The sequence below is a fragment of the Schistocerca piceifrons genome, chromosome 1, assembly GCF_021461385.2.
Source record: "Schistocerca piceifrons isolate TAMUIC-IGC-003096 chromosome 1, iqSchPice1.1, whole genome shotgun sequence".
Lineage (NCBI taxonomy): Eukaryota > Metazoa > Arthropoda > Insecta > Orthoptera > Acrididae > Schistocerca > Schistocerca piceifrons.
In genome coordinates this window covers 430,747,933-430,763,208 of record NC_060138.1, presented here as the reverse complement: position 1 = coordinate 430,763,208, position 15,276 = coordinate 430,747,933, and the positions used below count along the sequence as shown (strand labels likewise).

At 47.2% G+C, this 15,276-nt stretch overlaps 1 protein-coding gene and 1 pseudogene across 1 annotated transcript in view; both read left to right on the top strand.

Annotated features, from left to right (window-relative positions):
* LOC124786249 (sodium- and chloride-dependent GABA transporter ine-like) overlaps positions 1–15,276 on the top strand; it is a 332,165-nt gene that overhangs the window by 82,601 nt on the left and 234,288 nt on the right.
* LOC124726035 lies at positions 11,386–11,503 on the top strand (annotated as a pseudogene).

Here is a 15,276-nt window from a genome sequence, read left to right as displayed (position 1 = left end):
CTTCTACCCATCTACATGAGTACTCTGCAAGCCAGTGCATGGCGGAGGGTACATCGTACCAGTACAGGATGGCAGGAACAAATGGTTCAAATGGCTCTGAGCACTATGGGACTTAACACGTGAGGTCATCAGTCCCCTAGAACTACTTAAACCTAACTAACCTAAGGACATCACACACATCCATGCCGGAGGCAGGATTCGAACCTGCGGCCGTAGCGGTCGCGCGGTTCCTGACTGACGCGCCTAGAACCGCTCGGCCACCGTGGCCAGCAGTGGCTGGAACAATCTGAAAAGCTTTTAAGGATGTTGCACAGCAGATTGTGCTGAGAGATAATTGTTAAGAAAGAATTAGATACATTGCAACGTTTCCGAGGTAATTAGCTTTGAAATAAGCCAATCAGGCCGTTGCGCTCGCGCAAATTCAAGTGATCCGCCAGCTAGAATTAGCCCACGAGACTCTTCAGCCTTTGGCTCGAGTTCTAGCATTACTGTCGTCTCATGTACAGTTTTGTCTGGCTCTCTTGTTTGGTTTTAGGAAACCAAACAAAGTACACGTTTGCCGACACCGTCTCTGGCGGGCCGCTTGAAATTGCGCGCGCAACGGTCTGATTTTCTAACTCTAGTGCTAATTAATTCAGAAACAGCAAACGTATCCAATTTTTTCTTAACAGTTATTTCTCAGGACAATCTGCCCTGCAACACCCATACAAGATTTTTGGACTGTTCCTGACCACCCTCTCCTATAGACTAAAAATGTCTAAATGCCTCTGTACACATACATATCTCACTCTTTTTCATGACCGCTGCTCGAGAAATCGTTGGCAGCACAGTGGCCACACAGTCACCTTCAAAGACAGGGCTTTCTAAATTTATCCCAAACGCTCTCGCGAGAAATACGTCGTTTTCTACCTAGGATTCTCACTGAAGTTCTCAGACCATTTCTATTAGACTTTCGAATGTGTTACACCGACCTGTTACTATACTAGCAGCGCGTTTCTAAATTCGTTCGTCTGACACAGGACCTACACACATCACTGTCCATCGTTTAATGTACTTCTACATTGCCTACTTTCTGTTCGCTCAGTTTCTAACGTCTTCTTGTAATTAAATCTTTAAGGCGCTCACCTCCACCCTACCCCCTCTCTGCTGCTTTTCCAAAGTCTGCATTTCACTCACGTGCATTGAAGAGTTGCAGTCACAAACAGACGAACCAAAATATTATGACCACCTGTTTAACAGGCTGTTTGTCATCCTTAGAAGGCAAGACAGCATCGATAATGAGTGACATGTATTCGACTAGTCATTGACAAGTTTCCGGAGGTATGTGGCACCAGATGTCTATGTACAGATCACAGATTTGCCGTGCATTTCGGACCAGTGGCTGGCTTCCGATAACGTCCCAGATGTGTTCTATCGGTTTCAACCCAGGTGAACTTGGTGGCCAAAGCACCAACGTGGGTTCACTATCATATTCCCAAACCACTGTAGCATGAAGGGATGTAGGTGGTCTGCAATAGCGTTGAAGTTGTCAACAGCAACCGTGGTGCCTTCGATTACTACCTCACGTCCTGTGGAACCTTAGGTGAGCGTTCCTAATAGCATAATCTACGTCTACATCTACATCCATACTCCACAAGCCACCTGACGGTGTGTGGCGGAGGGTACCCTGAGTACCTCTATCGGTTCTCCCTTCTATTCCAGTCTCGTATTGATCGTGGAAAGAAAGATTGTCGGTATGCCTCTGTGTGGGCTCTAATCTCTGATTTTATCCTCGTGGTCTCTTCGTGAGATATACGTGGGAGGGAGCAATATACTGCTAGACTCCTCGGTGAAGCTATGTTCTCGAAACTTCAACAAAAGCCCGTACCGAGCTACTGAGCGTCTCTCGTGCAGAGTCTGCCACTGGAGTTTTTCTATCATCTCCGTAACGCTTTCCGCGGTTACTAAATGATCCTGTAACGAAGAGCGATGCTCTCCGTTGGATCTTCTCTATCTCTTCTATCAACCCTATCTGGTACGGATCCCAAGCTGATGAGCAGTATCCACCGAGATACTATATGGAAGCCTGGCTCCGTTTTCGGAGCACGGATCGGGACGTGAAGTTAAGAAGTTTGTGGTAAAAGGCACTTATTTGGCGGTGGGTTTACGCATTTGCTGGGTAATACTGCAGACGCTACATAAGATCTGCAGCTTAAGCCAGTTCGTGCATGTTATAAATAGACTGTACCAGGAAGATCGTGAAAGGTGCAGAAGATAACAATCAGGAAGCTTGTGTGGTTTGAATGTGAAAGTAAATTAGGCTTGTAAATGAGCATAACGTGTGGATAGAGTGGGCCTGAGGACAAACAAATTTCAGAACAGAGTTTATTTTACCAGAAATATGTTGCATTAATCTGTATAATGGCACCCATCCCATATGTGTCAAATTTTATATTGTGTTGAAACATATGTGCTTATCTACTGACGGCAGTAGCACAGAGGAAGGAGCAGCCTCTGCTGAAGCTGTCGGTAGGTGATATAGACCAGTGTCGTAAAACAAAATTCACAGCACCAGCCGAAGTGCAGGAAAAAAAAAGAAAACGCGGAGTATCATTCACTTTGGAGTCTCTTATCGATAAAAGCTTACAGGCATTTTTTGTATGATAACCTTGTTTTCGGCAGGTTTTCAAAAGTAACAAGAAAGCTGTGTTGGTGGGCTCTTGCCTTGCGTCGCAAGTTGTTTGGACACCTTCGTGCACAGCTTTCACTGTACTAAGGCTTGTTTTGTAATGAGAAGAGAGCATGTACCCGTCTCAAATAATCGGAAAGTAAATGGTAAAGCACTTCTGGTTCGATCGACACTGTTTACTATTCCGGTGCAGCTAGTGTGACTTGAGTCGCCAGTGCTGCGCCGTGCGCAAGCGCTGTTTGCTCGCCTTATCTGGCGTCTATCTGCTGTGACAGTGCATCTTTCCGTGGAACGCGTGTAATTTCCCTCCATCTCAAGGCTCCTGATGATGTACCGTGCCGCGGTAGGACCTTGCACGCATGACAAAAGATTACTGCATCGTGTCGTCCGTATGTTGTAAACCATCGAACGAGGTGACGCAGTAGTTAGCACACGGAACTCGCGTTCGAGAGGGCGACGGTTCAAATCCCTGCCCGGCTATCAAGCTTTAAGATTTCCGTGATTCCCTAAATCCCTCCACGCAAATGCTGGGTGGTTCCTATGTAAAGCGCACGGCCCATTTTCTTCTCCATCCTACCCTATCCAAGTTTATGCTCCGCCTCTAGACGGCACGGTCGTCATTGGGACGTTAAGCTGTAAATCATCCTTCCTTCCTACTTTGTAAAACAGTCATTTCAACGGACGCGAAGTTTAAATTCTGATTTCCGCTGATGTCTGTACCACTATAATCACCGAAAGTTGGTGCAAGGACTAGTGGCAAACTAACTGGTCATTGGCAGTACCTTTCGTTACTCTAGCGACTGGATTAGATGATTCCTTAAAAATAAAGCTGATTCTCATCACTAACCGAGCAGGATGGCGCAGTGTCTGAAGCAGTCGGCTCGCATTCTGGAGGTTCGGTTTCCAAAACGCCATCTAGCGATCCAGATTTATGACTCCAATGGTTTCGCTTAAGGTGACAGGTGGCTTGGTTCATTCAAAAGGACACCGCCAATCAGGGCAAATGCTCCGGGTCTGATGACCTCGTCGACGATAAACGTAGAAACCCTAACCGTCGTCCTCATCTTCCTGTCTTGACTTTTATTTGCTGTACTGGATTTCGAAGCTGTAGAATTCCTCACTTATTAAACAACAACAACTGGCTTGACTCGTTTGTAGACAACGTTCTGTCTAGTGTAGTTTAGTATCTGATGATTGTTACATTCGTTGGTATTTTGATACTCGAAATATATGGCGTCCTTTCAAATAGTTCTCGTAGTCCATTTATAGTGTACTAGACACTGTGACTGCCTGATCGAGCATGACGTTAATCGATATTGGCCACTAGGGTATCTTTCAGTGAATAGCTACTAGCGGAAAAACATTATCCCGTGTAGCAGACAGAACGCATTCGACTCCAATGGCGACGCCACTAACTCTCTCTAGTCTCCTGACGCTCGACACAGAGGCAGCCAGTGTGAATGCCTGTGGTGGAACGGGAGGAGGTCACTACAAAAATGGCTCTGAGCACTATGGGACTTAACAGCTGTGGTCATCAGTCCCCTAGAACTTACAACTACTTAAACCTAACTAACCTAAGGACATCACACACATCCATGCCCGAAGCAGGATTCGAACCTGCGACCGTAGCGGTCTTGCGGTTCCAGACTGCAGCGCCTTTAACCGCACGGCCACTTCGGTCGGCAGTTACGTCAACTTCTTTGTCTCCATTGGAAGAAGCTTGATCAACATGCTTACATTTGTCAAGTGCAAAACACGAGGACGTGCACGACAAAGGAACAATCGGCAATGTGAATTTTCGAGTCATAGAGATACTTAAGGATAATGTGATTGGTTGGACACTGCCTGCGGCTTTCGGCCTAGTCTTAGTTCTATTCTGTCGCTTGCGCCTTGTCCCGCGGTTACGCAGGGTCGGCCATGGTTAACCGTATTTGGCATGTTAAGTGTAAGGGATGGCCGGATGCCCTTCCTGCCGCCACCCCGTACCCCCCAGGACGGAATTAGTGTACCCCAGCTGTCTAGTGTAAATCGTGAAATAGTGTGAATGTGTTTCAAATGTCTGTGAGTCGTGTAACTGAGACGGGATGTGGGGACCAGCCCGGTATTCACCTAGTAGGATGTGGAAAACCGCCTAAAAACCACATCCAGGCTGGCCGGCACACCGGCCGTCGTCGTTAATGCGCCGGGCGGATTCGATCTGGAGCCAGCGCGCCTTCCCGAGTCCAGGAAGCTGCGCGTTAGCGCTCTCGGCTCTCTCTCTCTCTCTCTCTCTCTCTCTCTCTCTCTCTATATATATATATATATATATATATATATAAAATCTCCAGTCGGGAATCGAACCCGGGCCCCTTGGCGTGACAGACTACCGCGCTGCCCACTTTTTTTTTACGCGTATTTTTCCCATTATATCAATTGTAATATAAATAGTAAAGAAAATGACTGTGTTGAAAATAAAAGAAAGAAACTGACGAAAGGGACTCTATCCATCGATACAGCGATTACGGTGCTTGAACGCTAACCACTTTTTTTCTAAAAAAACATTTCTCAAAGCCAAAATCAAATTTCTTTTTCCTTTAAGAACAAATTATGAGGAATAAATAAGGAAAAGTTTTTTCTTTAATGTCGTCGTGCGACTTGTAGTTAAAGACCAGTTCTTACAGGAGCTCCTGAAGTGTCTCCGCCCACAGCATGCCAGCTCGTCCAAACGTGTCTTCTTATGGCGTAGGCGTGGGTTCTGGGTAGCAGATCTATTCAGTTCGGTTCGGTTAATACAGTTTTCAGCATCTCAGGGCTTGGACGTTCCAGCTACGATGTGGGTCATCGAAGGTTCTCCATAAGAAATTGGAAAAATATTGCTTATAGCGTGGGTTGCTATCAGGACGCAGTGTCGTTCGTTGAGATAAGTCCAATATCCTAGCGTAGACTTGTCGCCAGAAGTAAAAAGATAGCGGATCGTGTGGTAAGGACCGGTAGATATAACTGAACTCCAGGAAAAATCGTTGGATGTGATAAAAGGGGGTTGGAATGGTCGATACCAGTACTGGGGCGGACAAGGAGGCCGTCGCAAAGTTGTGAAGCAGGAGGCTAGTAAGGCTCTGCGGGCAACGATGCCAAAGTTTTAGTTAGGAGCTGACGTATAGTGCCTTGACACGAGTCGGCACGTGGATGAGTCCCACCCCGCCACGATCTCGTGGCAGTGCAAGGGATTCATATTGCACCTTGAATAACATCCCCGAGCTGACGAAGGCGCCGAAAGCCATCAACAGTCGTCGCGCCAGGAGATTTGGGACTGGTAGTACTTGAGCCACGTGTGGTATACGGGAAGCATGATACATGTTCACGTATTGCGAGCGTTGGATAACGTCGAGAGCTCGTAGCCGGTGATTTGCGAGATTTGCTCTGATTGTCTGTATTGTCTGTAGCAAGCGTCTACCATTGATAGTCGCTGAGCGGCGCAGATCTGCTGTGAAATCAAGTCCAGGACATCGTGTGTTGGCGGCGACACTAAGGGGGCAGCGCATCTCCGGCAAGCCCTCACCAATGAGCAGGACCTTGGATTTTGACTCGTTGAGGCAGCTCCCCGACGCTTCGCCGTAAGTCGCCACCCATGTCAGTGCTGCTCGTACTTCATCTTCACTGCGCAGATATAGTACTATGTCGTCTGCGTAGGCTGTACAACAAAAACGGTGGCCGTGCACAGCCATACCTTCCAAACGTTGGCGCATGCCCTGGAGCTGGGGTTCCAAGGCGAAAGCATACAAAATCGTGGAAAGAGGGCAGCCTTGCCGCACAGATCGTGCGATGACCAGTGGCGGTGTTAGGCGACCATTGTACATGATTTTAGAGGTTGCACTACTCAACAGGCGCATAACCACTGTGACAATACCGCCAGGAAAACCCATACGCTGAAGAACTGTCCGTAAATAGAAGTGGTCAACACGGTCGAAAGCCTGGCTAAAGTCCAGTGAAGCCAAGGCTCCAGGGAGACGCTGATAATGCGCTAATGCTATCATGTCTAACGGCAAAGGGCCATACGGATGTTGTTGTCGCCTCCTAGGGAAGTCTGGTCGCAGGACGTGACGTAACGTGCGACCTTCTTGAGGCGCGATGTCAGTAGCCGTGTGAATATTTTCATGTCGCTGTTGAGCAAAGTAATTGGTCGATAGATCCTGGACCCTCGATAACCCGCGCGGTTTATGTACGGCGATAATAATGCCTTCTAGAATGGCGCTCGGGACCACTGTCATCGGTGACATCAGTTCTTGTGCGATTGTCGTCCACGTGGAAGCCAACAAATAGTGAAAACTTTTATAAAATTCGATGGGTATACCGTCAGGTCCAGGAGATCTGTTATCGGAACCCGCCTTGATAGCATCTACCACATCATCCGTGGTTACGTCGTCTTGGAGGTCATGCACTGCGTCCTCCGGAAGAGTGTTCGTAGTAAGCCGAGCGACTTCTGTGATCAGTGCTGCAGAATGCGGTACGGCTGCGTATAGCCCGGCAAAATGAGCATGGAGAGTACGACCGATGCTTTGTTGGGTGTCGTGCCGGCGCCCTTCCACATCAGTGAGGACTTGGATCAGAGCTCGTCGTCGTCGTTGTCTTTCCTGAAGGAGGTGATACATCGACGGACGTTCTTGAGGTATTCGATTAGAAGCTCGAGAACGGACTACAGTGCCTTCCAAGTGACGCCGCATGATCACGGAGATCTGCGCCTTCGTGCGATGGACCATCGACTGCCGGGCTGGCGAGAAAGGCATCGTCGTACAGTCACGTAGTATGGTGTAGTAGAAGTGCAGGGTATTAGTTTGCCACGTCTTTAATTCCTTCCCATAGCTCATCAGTCTTCCTGAGGGTCGGCTTTGCACAGGAGAGCCACCATGATAAGGTGGAGTCACAGGCTTCTCGACGATGGTGGCAGCGTGCCCACGCTTCTTCGACCATACGGCGACAGTCTGAGGAGGTCAGGTGAGCGACATTGAGTTTCCACAGACCACGACTATGCCACACTTGCTGTCGGGCGAGAGTGACGCCACAGAAGTACGCATCATGGTCTGAAAAGGCCAAGGGCCAGACTTCCGCATGACGTGTGCCATCAGCAAGGGAGCGGGTAACGTAGATGCGACCTATGCGGCTTGACGAGTGAGAGGTGTAGAATGTATAGCCCGGTTGAATTCCGTGGAGCTTCTTCCATGTGTCAACAAGTCGGAGACGGTCGATGACCACTGAGAGAGATGCACAAGGGGAATGTCGCGGGAGTTGATCCGCGGGCTCTTGTTTCGAGTTAAAATCCCCACCGAGTACCAGATCGTCCTGCGGACCGGTGAAGAGGGGTGTGACGCTTTCGGCAAAAAAAGTTTGTCGGTCATGACGGCGGCCAGTGCCGGACGGAGCGTAGATATTAATAATACGCACGCCGAACAGTGTGAGGGCCATACCTCGCGCAGTGGGGAGGTGGATGACGTCCTCTGCAGGGAGTCCGTCGCGTAGCAGGATGGCGACGCCGCTACCGCTGTCGGATGCGGGGGAAACATGGGTGTTGTATCCGGTGGGAACTAGGAAGTCAGCCACAAACACCTCTTGTAAGAGTGCTATATCCACATCCGCAGAGTAAATAGTGTCTCGGAACATGGCCAGTTTTTGGGGGGCACGAATGGTGGCAAGATTCATCGTGGCGATACGATATTGCTGTGTACGGCCATCCTCAGTATTTGCAGAACGTGCGGTAGAAGTAGCCGGCAGGTGGAGACCCGCCGGTGGTCCCGCAGTGGTGATAATTACTGGCGGGGCGCCAGCCCTAGTGTCGCCGTGGTGGACTCCCGTGCAGACACGCTGGCAGTCTGTTCCACTTCGTCTTCAACGTCATCGGCCCAGGAAGCTGACGACGTGGACATGTGACGGTCACGTACTTCCGGAAGGGGTGTTGTGGATTCCGCAACATGAGTGGCAGGGGGACCGCCGTCATCATTCGTTGACAACGGCGAGGACACGTCCCAGGCTGGGAGAGGAGGCGTCACAGGAGGGGCGCCTAATGCTGCCACATCGCGTGACTGGACGCAATGTGGGAGATCACCGTCAGACATCAGGTCGACATCTCGCGGGGCCGTCTGAGAAAGGGCGTCATCGGAAGGCGTTCGTCGTCGTTTCCTGTGTTTGCGAGGCGACCGCTGTTTTCTGATGTGGCCTTCTGAATCAGAATGTGGTCGCCCGTCATCTGACGCCGAACCCGTCTGGACAAAGGCAGACATCGGCACGACACCGAGGTCGACGTCCATGGTTCCAACAGGAACATCAGTTTCGGTCTGCAACACGGACGGTCCTGAAGCGATCACTGTAGGCGACGCCGTGCTTGTGTCGTCGGCGCGTTGTGCTGCGGCGGGTGGCGTTGACGATGCTGCTGGCGCAATCGGGATTGGTACGACGGGGTCCTGTGCAACCTTGGCGTAGGTGATGGGTAAGGACGTGACCATCGAAGCCTGGGTCTCTTCACGTAACGGCGTCTGTATTAAACGGCGGTGTAAGCATTCGGAACGTACATGTCCCTCCTGGCCACATCCTGTGCACGTTCGTGGCTGTCCATCGTACATGACGATGGCCCTCACACCGCCAATCAGCAGGTACGATGGGACTGTTTCGTCAGCTCAATTTTTATTTGCCGGACGCCATTTAATACGCCGGGGTAGGTCGTAAATGTGTTCCACTTCTCCGCGACGTGACCCAAGACGGTGCCATATGGTTGGAAAGCGGCAATGACCACATCCTGAGGTACCTCAAACGGGAGCTCAAACACCCGCAATGTCCGGAGGCCGAATCCAGTATGGGCGACTGTCACAGCACCCATATGTCCATCAGAGTGTTTAAATTTTAGTCCAGTGGCATGACGGTGAATTATGTCATTGCAAATTTCCTCCGGCGACATCTTGATGTAGACAACACTTCCAGTGATGGAAAAATGTATGCCGATTACGTCGTGGGGGTTCAAACGTAGATCCTCACGTATGAACTGTTCGACTTCGAAAGCTCTGGGTCGTGGATGTTCGGTCTGAAACGTTACTTTGATCGTTGCACGGCGGTACGAGTGCGCCATGGAGTACGTTAGTACTGGACTCGATAGACACAAACACCGCGACGCGGAAGTAAACACCGCCGAGAGCGGAGCGTCGGACGGCGCGCGGAGCAGCTCCGCACGCTAGCACGGCTGCGAGCCGACTGACTGGCTATATGCCGCGTTTCAGCCTAGTCTAGTCTTAGCACACTACGTAATTGTAAATTCTTCGCCGCAGCATGTAAATAATCTTGAATTATCAATAATATAAGATAGTGTTATCAAGCTTTATATCAAACGATAGTATGCATTCTCATTTAAAATAATTTGCCACGGAGAGTAGAGTTTAATCGTGTTTGTTATTGAATCAAGCAAAACCTACTCTCATGCTGCAGTGAAAATGGGGAAAAATGAAAACAAAGATCATAGTGACTGCCAGAAAAACTGAAAGTAGCAAGTGAAAATAATGTGCTATGTCTGATCGACAATTAATTGACGCAAAGGCGAACTTTTAAGACTGATCCATTTAATAGTTTGACTTTTTTATCGTCATAAAAGACGTCAGCGGTTTTTTTAGAAAAAACTTATCAACTGCAAGTGATCTTAGATAGAAGTGGTATTTCTGGTCTTCGTGAGAAGGAAAACGGCTTTTGACGAAAACCGCAGAACAGACTTCCTTGTACGAAATAGTTATCTGACTAAACAAAGTTGAGAGATGCGTAGTTTGATGCATTTAGCGACATAGCCAGACAACGAACGTATCGACGTTGAATGTAATTATCAATCGTCTCTGTAAATCAGTTAATGGTAATGGGATTATTAGGGAGTCACGACATAACTAGTGATTTTAAAAAGTCTTACAACGCGTTGATTTTGCTACTGGTTCCATTAGCACGGGTATCAAAGTTAAAAATTAACAACATTGTTCGAATAATGTGCACATCAACTGTAAGCATGTGTACTGATGTGTAACTTTACAGTTACTGAAGCAGCTACTCGGTACAGAACAGAATTTGATCCAAATTTTAATTATCTTTTTTAATAAGTAAGAAATATTTCCCTTGTCGCCCTACATATTAGTCCTCTAAGTTGGTGAAGCTGTCTGCAGAAGTCTACATATTTTTCGTCTCAGAATTGAGTGTTACTAGCCATGGTCCTATTGGAGATGGTTTGCCGTAGCCTTCGACCGATCTATGAACTGACTTACCCACCCGATTGTAGGGGGAGTTACAGTTTAACGTGGATTCTGAACCACTGTGCAACTCGGCATGTTTCACATTAGTAAACATTGGCAGACGTGATAAGTGAGAAAGTCGGGTCAATAAGTGAAGGACTGACCAGGTATGGGACCCGATACCTTTGGATTTATCTTTATTAGTGAGACACCAAGCCTAGCCTCTAATCTCTCTCGTCTCCCGTCCATCGTACAACCAACGATGCCAACAAGCTTCATGATTGTTCTACTCATGAAAGACTGCGCTTAAACAACTGTCAAATCTGTCCCTCTGTTATTTTTCTAGTGTGCTAAAAAATCGTTTTGCACCTCATGCGAGACCAAAATTGTTTCTATGCCATCAGTGACCTAACTATTAAAATTAGAAAGTGTGTATACGTCTTGAGGCAAAGCAACTCACGGCGCGAAATTTACCCAGTCTGTATTCGTCCTGCGGGCAACGGCCTTGCCGCAGTGGATACACTGGTTCCCGTCAGATTACCGAAGTTAAGCGCTGTCGGGCGTGGCCGGCACTTGGATGGGTAACCATCCGGGCCGCCATGTGCTGTTGCCATTTTTCGCGGTGCACTCAGCCTCGTGATGCCAATTGAGGAGCTACTCGATCGAATAGTAACGGCTCTGGTCAAAGAAAACCATCGTAACGACCGGGAGAGCGGTGTGCTGACCACACGTCCCTCCTATCCGCATCCTCATCTGAGGATGACACGGCGGTCGGATGATCCCGATGGGCCACTTGTGGCCTGATGACGGAGTGCTTATTCGTCCTGCATTTGAGAATGAGAGCACTTACCGACCTCTAACAAACTTAACTCATAGTTTCAAACCTCGTAGAATCTTTTTCTCGTCGACACCCCCTGCAAAATAATGAAAGGTTAAAAATTTATCGCTTACTCAAACTTCAGTATACACATATACTACTGAAAGTACCTACAGAATTAGTGTACGACCCACGGTTGAGGAGACGTGACGTTATAAACACTGAGATGCGTGAAAAACTAGCTTTTCTTAAATCGTAGGCAAATTACCCAGATTATAACTAACCAGGACGGAGAGGGGAGGGGGGGGGCAGCGCAAGGGGTATTGATCTGTAACAAATCGTGACAATTTTGATAGAAAAGAAAAGGTAAGCACATTAAATAAAATGTGGATACCAACTTTGGTCAGGACAGTAATGGTCGATTATTTTTTAATCTACGAAGATGTCACCGGCGAGAGATAATCACGCATTCGGCTCGCGTGACCTATTGTGATGGCTTTCATATAATTGTATTAATTCAGAATCAGTTTAAGCTTTCGATATAGTTGCTGATTTATCTCCGAAGATGTCTCCTGTTGATGGACGCAAAAAGTGATTAAATAGTTTGTATATAGACCACGGCCTCCCAACACGGAAATTTTAATTGAAGTAAACACAGAACGTGAAGCCTACATTATGTTACAATGGTACAAAATTTCCCCTGTACTGTATCTTTTAACTGCTGAACAATTGCTACCTTCTTTAGTAAACTATTTTATCTCCAAAGATAAACTGATTCTTACTATTCTTCACAAAGTTTAATGTCGACGAACTTCTAGTATGCTTGTACAGACAATAAGATGACTACATCATACGTATAAGGTAACCAACTCTGTTAAAACATTACCTCTGTTTTCAACATAGAGACTTTATACGCTCGTACATACCTTCATTCATTGAAACAGACCACAAACGCATTACTTGAAGTAGATGTAGAGAGAAAAATTAATCAGTGGTGAAGTTTAACTATCCAATATGACAGACAGCGAATTTATATATAAATAGAAATTGAAACGGTTGTCTGAATTTTATGATACATGAAGAATTCTGATAATTTAACCTGCTAATTGTTCTGACTGACATATTAAACAAATTCTCATTTACCAGGATGAACTGAGCACAACAAAGTTAAACAAAATAAAACTTACCGGTACTATATACTTTCTGACATCGCTCGGTAAACACACACTTTTAGGAATGGTTATGAGTAACAAGAATTTCACTGTGATTATGTAAGGGTGTTGTATATACTTTTCGGATGTCAAGAAATTTCTGTTCGTCTGTATGGCAACAAACTAGTTAACTTCTTACGTCGACAACGTCAAACGGCTGCGGCACATTGCTGCATCTCTGTTCCTCTTCTTTAGTCCTATGAGGTAAAGAAGAAAAAAAAAAAAACAAAAGAGAGATGGCGCTATAGACTTACGCTGTATGCTGTTTTGAAGCCAGTTGGCGGGGCCTGCCGCCATCTTAAACAGCCCAAAAATTCAGCAGACTACTGTTTACGATAGCTTGTTCATTATTTCTGTCGGTTGCACGCAACAGCTGTTTTAAATACTAAAAATTACAATGCTTGCGTTAATAACATGGTGTCAGGAAGACAGTTTCGAACGTTTTTCTGTTCTCGAATGTATGTTTGCTCTACTAATACGACACATGCGGCCTCGTTAACGCAAGTGGTTTGTTGTTAATATACTTTTACAAAACAAGAAGAGAAGGATGCAATTTGAAAAGGATACTTTCGTAATCCATTTAATTCCACTTTTAATGTATTTATATCGATAGCAAATGAAGCTGGAACTCCAAAACCAATGTTTGTTTGCTTAATGGTACTACTTCTTCTTAGTTACATTTTGAGCTTTCAACTCGTGGGCATAACATTTTTAATGTTCACGTTTGCAAAAAAACTTAGCTACCTGTTCTTTGTTAGTCCATAAACGTATGCAATGACGAAAGAAGCAAGGAACGCTATATATCTTGTGCATTTCAACAAAGTGAATGATTATTGAAATGTGAAAGATATGGAAGGGGCATTTGAAAAGTTTTCGTTTGATGGCATTGGTGCAGGGTATATGCAACATAGAGCGACTCCGGCGCCAGTATATAAACACCGACATGTAGGTTAGAGCATTCTTGTCTTTCCTATGTGCGTGCTGTAAATGCCTCCAAACAGGACCAACGTGCTGTTATTCTTTTCTTAGCTGCCGAAGGACAAACACCGGTAGACATCTGTAGAGAATGAAGAATGTGTATGGAATCGCACGACTGTCGAAACACGCCGCTCTGGAATGGTGCGCCAAGTTCCGTGCTGCTTTATAACAACACACGTCCCCCATACTATGTATTACAAAATACTCGTACTTTCATAAAGAATTCACATACACTGTGTGACCAAAAGTATGCGGACACCCCCAAAAACATATGTTTTCCGTATTAGGTGCATTGTGCTGCCACCTTACTGCCAGGTACTCCATATCAGCGACTTCGTGAGAGAGCAGAATGGGGCGCTCCGCGGAACTCGCGGACTTCGAACGTGGTCAGGCGATTGGGTGTCACTTGTGTCAGACGTCTGTACGCGAGATTTCAACACTCTTAAACATCCCTAGGTCCATTGTTTCCGTTGTGGTAGTGAAGTGGAAACGTGAAGGGACACGTACAGCACAAAAGCGTACAGGCCGACCTCGTGTGTTGACTGGCAGACCGTCGACAGTTGAAGAGGGTTGTAATGTGTAATGGGCAGACATCTATCCAGCAAGGTTCGCAGGAGAGCTTCTGTAAAGTTTGGAAGGTAGGAGACGAGGTACTGGCAGAAGTAAGGCTGTGAGTACCGGGCGTGAGTCGTGCTTCGGTAGCTCAGATGGTAGAGCACTTGCCCGCGAAAGGCAAAGGTCCCGAGTTCGAGTCTCGGTCGGGCACACAGTTTTAATCTGCCAGGAAGTTTCATATCAGCGCACACTCCGCTGCAGAGTGAAAATCTCATTCTGGAAACATCCCCCAGGCTGTGGCTAAGCCATGTCTCCGCAATATCCTTTCTTTCAGGAGTGCTAGTTCTGCAAGGTTCGCAGGAGAGCTTCTGTAAAGTTTGGAAGGTAGGAGACGAGGTACTGGCAGAAGTAAGGCTGTGAGTACCGGGCGTGAGTCGTGCTTCGGTAGCTCAGATGGTAGAGCACTTGCCCGCGAAAGGCAAAGGTCCCGAGTTCGAGTCTCGGTCGGGCACACAGTTTTAATCTGCCAGGAAGTTTCATATCAGCGCACACTCCGCTGCAGAGTGAAAATCTCATTCTGGAAACATCCCCCAGGCTGTGGCTAAGCCATGTCTCCGCAATATCCTTTCTTTCAGGAGTGCTAGTTCTGCAAGGTTCGCTGGAGAGCTTCTGTAAAGTTTGGAAGGTAGGAGACGAGGTACTGGCAGAAGTAAGGCTGTGAGTACCGGGCGTGAGTCGTGCTTCGGTAGCTCAGATGGTAGAGCACTTGCCCGCGAAAGGCAAAGGTCCCGAGTTCGAGTCTCGGTCGGGCACACAGTTTTAATC